We start from the raw sequence: 9,532 nt of genomic DNA on the forward strand, positions 1-9,532 counted from the left end.
CACTAAATCCCTGATTGGCAAAATACCACCTCGCAGTGGTGATTATACCAGTTACATTGGAAAAGTGACATCTGATTGTGCAAATAGCAAGCTGGACAAATCCCCATGGTTGTTGACTAGTTCAGAGAGGCAACCACAAAGGAAAGGGAGACCCTTGGGCACCCTGGCTCCCCATTGTAATCAGTCTTTAATTGACTGCTTCTCCTCCAAGCAGATAACCCAGGAGATTGCTCTATTTTGTGAATTATTATAAAACTTTTTAATAGCTGCATGCATTGTGAGAACATGTTAGTAAGTTCTCCTCCAAGAGCAAATCCCTGTGGACAGAAGACAGGGTAGTCATTATCAGCAGCACAGTTCTCATAATCACTATAATGAGATCTCCAGGGCTCTTGTCTTCTCAACTTCTATGAAGACTTCAGAAGGGGAAAAGTGCTCTCCTGCCTGCTCTGGTTTTTAAGTAATGCCTATTGACTGACTCATCCAGATTCCCCTAAGGTTTCCACAGTTATCCAAAGGAAATCACATGAGTAGTGTAGCTGCATTTCAATTATACCAGAAAGCAGAAATGGTCTAAGAAAAGCTACTGTTCACCAGTAAATCCATAGATTTCTTAGTCTTCAGTTTTTCTAACTTACAATTTCATGTTTCCTTTCTAATCCTCTTCAGAACATAACTGTCAGGGTTAAGGGGCCCATTAGTCAATGAACTAATAAAAATACTTTCATTTCAGGTAGAAGGCCAGAAAACAGGGACAAAATATGATTCAAATTGCTGCATTTCATCTCAGTCACTTAGATTTATTAATCGTAGGCTCATGTAAAAATTACAAAATATATAAAGGTAGAATAGTGCACTATTATAGCTGGCCTTCTTCCAAACTTACACCATTACCTTGAAGATGGCAGGACAAAAATGTTAAACTAACTTATTAACAGTAGTTTGTGTACTTTGGGTAGTGCAGCGTTTACAGGTTGCCTTTGAACCCAACAGAATCAAAGTGAAGTTTAATTTAGAGGGAATGTGCAAATGGCTAATGGAAATTACCAGATTGTGCCAATAGAGTTGTGATCAAGTCTAACCTCTGTAAACAGCTTTTCTGGCATTACTATGAAAACATCTTTCTCCATTTGTCAATCTGTGAAAGAAGCGACAGTGTTTATTTTCTACCAAATTTCTAGGTGTTCTGAAGAAATAACGGAATGGCTCATCTAATTATGTGGCCACGTGACTGCGGTCGGAGACTGTCTGCTGGAGAGCACTGGATCCTGCGTTGCCCTCCAAGGCAGCAGCTTGGGCTCCGAAGCTCACACAGGCCCCGAAGCAGCAACTGTTTGTTTGCTGTGGCAATGATCTGTGTTCTGTGTGAGCTTAACACTGCTCTGTGGCCAAACCTAAACATTACACTCAAGTTCAATTATTTTTATTTTACTTACCAACATTTATTTCTTTGAAATATTAAAAAATATGTAATCACAGCATATATTTTAAGTTGGTATGGTTACATGTTAACATTTTAAAGATTTTGGGAAGAATACAAAACAGAAAATGAAAATCTGCTTCTTTCAAACTCCAGTTATTTTGCATATTTATACAAACCATAGGACTTTACAAATGGGGAACACACAGTATGTGAAATTCCAAAACATTATTTTAAAATTTTTAACATATCTAATATATAATAGTTTAGCCTTTATTTTATATGGAATAATTCAACATAGTCTCTAATCTATATTTAATATCATTTTAAAGTCTTTAATGAATATATTTGAAATTTTTACTATATAATGTGCTTAAAGTATATGGAAAATATTTTGGTTTTACTTCCATCTCAATACACACACACATCATGTTCTTTGTTATTTTTTTACGACTATGTAAATATGTTAAAGGACATTATTTTGTTTCATTTTGTAGCCACAATGTAATTAAGTTATATTTATATCTTTCTGTACTTACACAAATTTATTTAATATACTTCTGGAAGAAAAATTCATGGGTCAGAGATTTGTGGATTTACCAAACTTCCAAAAATTTTACAAAACTACACTCCAAATTTTTAACAAATTTATACTCCCTCAAACAATGTATAAGGATGCCATTTTCTCATGCCTTTACAGACTAAATATTACCAAACTGTAATATATTTGCAATATGATATGCATAAAAATAATGTCTCCTGTGTTAATATTTATTTAGTTATAGATGAAGCTTAAAAAATATTACATTTTTGGACCATGTTTATACTATTTCAGTAAATTGTGCCTCATTATCTTTTGCCCTTTCTCTTGTTCAGGTAAATACAGTATAATCTTTATTAATTTGCTGGAAAAACTTCTTGATCATTAAAAATATTTGCTATCTGTTCCATACAAGTGTTGTAAATTTTCTTCATTGCGCTCAAAACTGTGAACAAGATTTACCTGAAACTTAACCTTTGCCATTTGACTGCTGGCCAAAGTCCTCAATACTTACTTTTTTTTTTATTCATTCTTATTTCTGTAAGATATAATATCTAATCTAGATAACTTATAAATATGTTTTGCTTCTGAAATGTGTGAATTTCAAACATCACTTTGAAGAAAATTCATGAGTTTAAGGTCTCACTTCCATGACTATGCTTAATGTCTGTTTTAACCTTACTCAGCCTTAACAGAGTATCTCTCATTCTTTATTTCACAGTCTGAAACCATGTTATCATTCTGAAGTTCTTGGGAGCCAATTCTACTTTTGCCTAAGGGTAATCAATGTGATTTCTTTTTTCTGTTTGAACATAATTTAAAGAACCTCAGTAAAGGCCAGGGATTCAGTGGTGCCACTGCCTGCCTCGCAAGTGGAAGGTCCAAGTTTGATCCCTGGTACCAAAGAAAAGAAGAAAAGAAAAGAACATCAATCAATCAATTTCCATGAATTTATATCTATAGCCACTAGTTTTAATACAGAGAACTCTTGTAAACAATCTAAAATCCTACAAACTGTTAGGAAAATATAAAATGACTTCTATCTCTAATAGCAATCTGCTTCGTTTAGTTCAAAATTAACAGACACTGGAGGCACTGACCATGAAATGGTACATCTGGCCTCATCCCTGACCTTGAACACCCCCTTCCTGCGCACTAGAATAGACAGCTAGAGGAATCTTAAAGTAAACTCCCCAACTGCAAAAAACTGTTACATCTGGGTTAAAGTTAATTATCTTGTGACCATGACGTGAACTATGAGAATGAAATGTAACCACCCAAATGAAGTCAAGGCTGTAAAACCCTGGAAAAGAAGTTGTAACCCAGTGTGTCATTGATCCAGGCATTGCTTATGTGCAATTGACCTTCATCAATGAGTAAATTTGTTATTTTGCTTCCAGTCTGCTGCCTCTCTGTGTGTCACTTGCCAATTCCTTCCACAACGGTTTTACTAAGCAAAGCTGAAAATACAAGTTAGAAATCAAGTGTCAACAACAAAAATATCATGTTCTTTTGGATTGCCATTATGAAAATTATACTAAAATATATAGAAATTGGGATTTAAAATTATTTTCTCCCCCAAAAAATGGCTAATGTCAATGTTTCAATTCAAGGGTAAAGAAGAGTTAAAAGCTGTTTGTATTTGCACTGTGTTGCCTCACAACTCTTTTGTCCTTTCAAATACTAGGAATGTTTTACCATATAAATAAATGATCAAATCTTGAGGATATGAACACTCATGGCCCAGAGAGAGAGGAAAAAACTATTTTTAACACCCAATTATTTGATGCTATTTCAACACTTCCCTTAAGAATATACCTTCTATTTTCATCTGCACCAATAATTACCTAAAGGGTCCCCATGGTGTCAACAAGAAAATATGTTATGTCAACTTCCAGGTACCGTCTTTGATACTAAGAAACTCACAGCCTTTTTTACCATCTGGGTCTATAAGAGCCCCTCCCTGTATACTGGCTGCTTTCTGAAGTCCCTGCCCTAGCGCTGTGGTTGACAGCTACAGAAATCCTGTGAAAAACTAGGATGCTAATGCTGTTTTTCTATTGTAATCTCCTCTCATCTCTGTAATTTAATTACTCCAGATCAATCACCCATTTTATCTTCTCTTAGAAGCAGTGCTATATCAATACTTTTATTAGTTTGATCAATTTATAATAAAAAAGGAAACAAAATGCTTTTGTCTTCAGAAAGACACTAGAAGTTCATGCACAGAAAAGAGTTTGGAGCTTGATGGCCTATTTCTTGATCAGTTGAGATCTTTGTAATCACTTCTATATGATTTCTGGGGTGTCTGTCTCATAACCTTCTTACTTCCTGACTAATCAACTGTGTGACCTTCCACAAAACCCCAGATAACAACCAAACCACTGGGGAAAAAAACACTAATGTGTATACCTCAGGAAAACTGAATCCAGGTAAGCCTAAAAGACTAGAGAAAATGAGGACATTTTTATTTTAGTTTGATACATTATATTTGTCTGTGGAAGATGAACTTACTCTAAGAACTTCAGTGTTGAAAAGTTTTCACCAAAGATAAGTTATTTCAAATTCAAAGTGTCTGACAACACTGTCATATTCTGCCCTTATTTTTCCTAGTTTGCTAATTACACACACACACACACACACACACACACACACACACACGTATTATATACTTTTGTCAGAATCTTCCCTTAACTCTCTAGATCACACAGTAGTCTAGGTATTTTGTGACATCCGTTTAACAACTTTAGTGCTGCTATTTGTGCTTGAGTTACCAAAGAATCCAGATGACTAAGGCAGGCGGTGCTCCCCCTGCAGCTGCAGGTCTGCTATTTCACACTGCTCTCCCTCCCTCAGCACCATCCTGGTACCTTGAATCCAATTCTAAGTGTGTTCTGTGTGAATCCAACTCTCTTTGTTCTTCTTAGTCACATTAAGGTCAGTCTTGTATTAATTTTGTTTTTTAAATTACCCTTTATGCACCACATTCTCCTCCCCCTTCTCTCTATTCATTCCTGCTGCTATGTACTTCTCTCCTGCAAGCTAGTCAGTTGTCCTGATGTCTCTAAAAGGCTAGGGAAAGAGAAAACACATCCAAAGTTGCTACTTTATTTCTAGAGTATCCTCCCTAACTTTGGCAATCTAGGTTGTTGCAGAATTCTATTACTTAGAAAGAAATAGGTGGTAGAGATCTGAGTTGACAGTATTTGACAAAAATGAAGAACTAAGGTGTGTAATAAATAGGATGATTCCCTAAGAATGACAGTGGCATTGAGTCCACAGTGCACACTTGCCCCACATTTGTAAGGTTATGATAAATTATAATGAGATGTAGTGCTAGGGAGCAGCTTCCCTGGTACTGAGGTCTGCCCCGGTTACCCCACTGTCAGGTCATTGTCACATTTAGGGCATGCAGGGGGCAATAGTACACCCGGTAACTTTGTCACGGGAAGAAGAGTTGAAGGGAAGTGAATGTCTTGGGCTAGAGAAAACTGAATTAGGCTAAGTAACTGCCTGTAAATGTTCATGAACAGGGATTCGGCGTGATGTGTATTTTAGAAAATACAGATTATTCTCCACTTTGTTCCCACCCACCAGCTGTACAGATGCCAAAGAAAATAAATGGAAGGATCCAATGACAGCACAGAGTATGGTTTCATCCTGGTGGGTTTCTATGATCATCCAAGACTGGAGGTGGTGCTCTTCATCGTGAATTTCACTCTGTATTCAGTAGCCGTGCTGGGAAATTCAACCATAATCCTTGCGTGTATGTTAGACCCTCGACTTCACACCTCCATGTACTTCTTTCTGGCAAATCTTTCCTTTCTGGATCTCTGCTTCAGTACCAGTTGCATCCCACGGATGCTGGTAAATCTCTGGGGCCCGGACATGACCATCAGCTTTGTGGGCTGGGCTTCTTCTCCTTCCTCTTGGTGGGGGGTATCGAGTGTATCGTGCTGGCCGTCATGGCCTATGACCGCTACGCCGCTGTCTGCAGACCCCTGCACTACACGGTCATCATGCACCCACGGCTGTGTTTAGGGCTGGTGGCTGTGGCCTGGGGGAGTGGACTGCTCAATGCCATTGTCATGTCACCACTGACAATGACTCTGTCCAGGTGTGGCCGGCCGAGTTAACCATTTCCTCTGCGAAATGCCAGCCCTGATCAAGATGGCTTGCGTGGACCCTCGCGCCGTGGAAATGCTGGCCTTCGCCTTCGCTGTCCTCATCGTCCTGCTGCCGCTGGCTCTCATCCTTGTCTCCTACGGCCACGTCGCTGCAGCGGTGCTGAGGATCAAGTCGGCCGCCAGGAGGGGGAAGGCCTTCAGTACCTGCAGCTCCCACCTCATGGTGGTCTCCCTGTTCTATGGGAGCATCATCTACATGTACATGCAGCCGGGAAACAGCTCTTCCCAAGAGCAAGGCAAGTTCCTCACCCTCTTCTACAACCTGGTGACCCCCATGTTGAACCCATTTATCTACATTTTAAGAAACAAGGTGGTGAAGGGGGCACTGAAGAAGGTTTTGGGGAGACAGTAATAAAGGGCAGATGTGTATAAGAAGTTATGAAGTCCTAGGGAGAATATTTGTTTCAAGTACATTTACTTTGTGCCTATAATAATTTTAGCTAATATGTCAAACACTTGTGGCTGTTTTTTCACGTGGATAATTACACTGAGTTGCAAAGTCACTATGAATCAACCATGCCATTATATGTGATATGGATAAATCTTACCAAAATAATACACACTAAAAAGAAAAATCCCACAAGAAAAGTACAATGACTCTGATATTACTATAAATATCTGTTAAGCATCTTAACAGTGTAATTCACTCAAACATATGATGGTCAAGCTGTCTGATCTTTTATCACCAGCTCAGTTCCTCATTATGCTACAAGCTCCTTCCCATGAAGTGGATTTTCCTTGTAATGCATTCAACAAAAAAATGTGAAAAACCTCTATGCTAACAGCTAAGAAATATGTGTGAGAAAAATTAAAATCCAGTTAAATGTGAGCTAAAGCATATGTATTCATTGGAAGGCTTGGTAGTTGAAGATGTGCATTTTTCCAAGTTGATGTATTAATACTCTCTCAATTAAAATCCAAGTAACATCCTTTTCAGATCTTGACTAGGTGATCCTAGCACTTATATGAAAATGCAGCAGTCTAGAGAAGCCAAACTAATCTTGAAGTAGAAAAAATACTCAATAAAAAAGACAAGGGCACAGAATAAAGAATGCAACAGTAGATCCACACAAAACTGTTCACTTGATTTTTTTTAATGTCACTAAAGCAATTCAATGGGGGAAAAACATTCTTTTCAATACATGAAGCTGTTAACTAAATATTCATATAGGAGGGGAAAAGATACTCAATCCTCCCTCTCCTATGCACAAAAGTTATACTGAGATGAATCATAGAAGTAAATGTGAAAGCTAAAGCAGTGAAGTTTTGTTCTTGTTATCACTGATAAATAAATTACTCCATGTTTTAGAGGTATTAAAACAACTATTTATAATGTTAAGATTGTGGAGATTAGGAATCTGAATGTGGCACAGTAGGGATTTCCCATTTTTGCTCCATGACATCTGGAGCCTCAGCTAGGATGGCTTGAAAGGCTGAAAGTGTCTGACAGCTCATTGGGGGATGGATCAGGGGCCTCATTCCCTCTCCACACTACATTTTCAGGAATAAAACAACTCACATGTCTGATGCTTGATCTGAGGTGGTTGGAACGGTTCAGTGTATGCTGGACCACCTTTCCTTCTAACATGATCTGGGTTCTTCTCACATTAGTGTTCTGCATAACTATGGTAGGAACTTTAAAGATTTCTCTTTTTTTTTGGTACTGGGGATCGAACTCGGGCCATTGTGATTGAAAGACAGGCAGCGAAACCACTGAGCTAAATCCCTAGCCCTAAGGGTTTCTTTTGACCAAGCCTCCAAATATCCAGAATGTCAAATCACTACATTCTGATGCCACCCAAACTAGAGAGGAAAGAAAAAGTATATTCTTTCTATTAATGGGGAAATAGCATTACATTTGTAAAGAGTGAACAAGTTGCTAAACATCTTGTAGACAATTTATATGAAACTCGGAAAGAAGAACACAGAAAAATGTCTGGTGCTGGGATGTTGGTCTGTGGCAAAGTGCTTGCCCAACATGCAGACAGCTCTCAGTTTGATTCCAAGAACAGTAAATTAAAAAAAAAAAAACTCTTCATAGCCTTAGATAAACAAAGATGTCTCAAATAGGACACAGAAGATATTACCAATATATGCCCAAAATGATAAATTCCAATTTGTCAAAACTTTAAAAATTCATCAAATGATATTGTTGATCCTGGCAGAGACCTGAGGTGACCCAGAAGTCACGTGATGAGACATAGGCATGCCCAGGAGATCTCAGCAAACTGTCTCTGACTGCAGACCCACATTTGAGGTAATCATGAACGGGTTAACACATTAGTTACACTCATGGCTTAATCCATTCACTGAGCTAGGACCATAATCACCATTTAAAGCTTTCACTTAGTCTCACCTCCTAATAGTCCATAATAGTAGTTTCCTATAAAGTTAATCATAGATTACGTCAATTATTTATTGCCACATTTACCAAGCATCTCAAGATTTTGTGTCATAAAACATAATCTCTTAATTTGTTTATGAGTCTCTAAACCAGCAATTTGGGATGAGTTCAACCGGGTGGTTCTCCTACTGGTCTTGGCCAGGGCCCTTATAAGTAATACTCTTCCTTGGGACTAGAAAGTCTACACTTACTTTATTCACTTGTCTGGGGATAGCCCTTGTTTGGGCTACATGTCTTCATTGAGCTCGCCCAAGCTTTTTTGCATGGCCTTGAGAGGAGAGTATACTCGATATGCAAACACTTTTTAATTTAAGACTATGACGTGTTTGTTAATGTCCCTTTGGCTTACTGATATGGCCAATGTTGAGGAAACAATAGAACTCAACATGAAAATAGGGAGGAGGCCATTACTTAACAATACACTATGGATACCTATCCTACAACCCAATAATATATTTCCAAGGGACATACCCAACAAAAACTAATAACATATATCCATAGAATGCTTATAATTTGTCTACTATTTACCGTCAAATCCCCAAAGGCCACCATATAAAACCGTTGGTAAGTATTATGGCTTATATCTAGATGTCCTCCTAAAGCTTCCTGGGCTCATAGATAGGGCTTTTCAGGAGTGGCTGAATCTAGGGTATGTGAACATGGATTAAGGGTATGTGATTGCTAAATTCATCCACTGATTGGTTTAGCATAGATCTTGGTGTACAAAATGAGAAAGCCCACTCTGAATGTAGCCTGGATGGAATAAAAAGGGAAGAAAAGAAAGAAGAATGCTGCTTCACTGCTTCCTGCCTACTTTGCCACATACTATTTCTCCCATGCCATTCTCCTCTTCCATGCCACCCTGCACTGGAACCAGTCGATTATGGTCTAAAACCTCTACAAACTATGAGCTAAAATAAACCTTGCCTCCAATAACTGTGGGTGTTGGGTATTTTGTCTCAGTAATTACAGAAGAAACT

General features: G+C 38.2%; 1 pseudogene; it reads left to right on the forward strand.

Annotated features, from left to right (window-relative positions):
* The first annotated feature begins 5,506 nt into the window (after positions 1 to 5,506).
* On the forward strand, positions 5,507 to 6,500 carry LOC104870632 (annotated as a pseudogene).
* Positions 6,501 to 9,532: the final 3,032 nt, after the last annotated feature.

The sequence above is a fragment of the Fukomys damarensis genome, unplaced genomic scaffold (genome assembly GCF_012274545.1).
Source record: "Fukomys damarensis isolate Sample0158 unplaced genomic scaffold, DMR_v1.0_HiC HiC_scaffold_10, whole genome shotgun sequence".
In the NCBI taxonomy this organism is placed as follows: domain Eukaryota; kingdom Metazoa; phylum Chordata; class Mammalia; order Rodentia; family Bathyergidae; genus Fukomys; species Fukomys damarensis.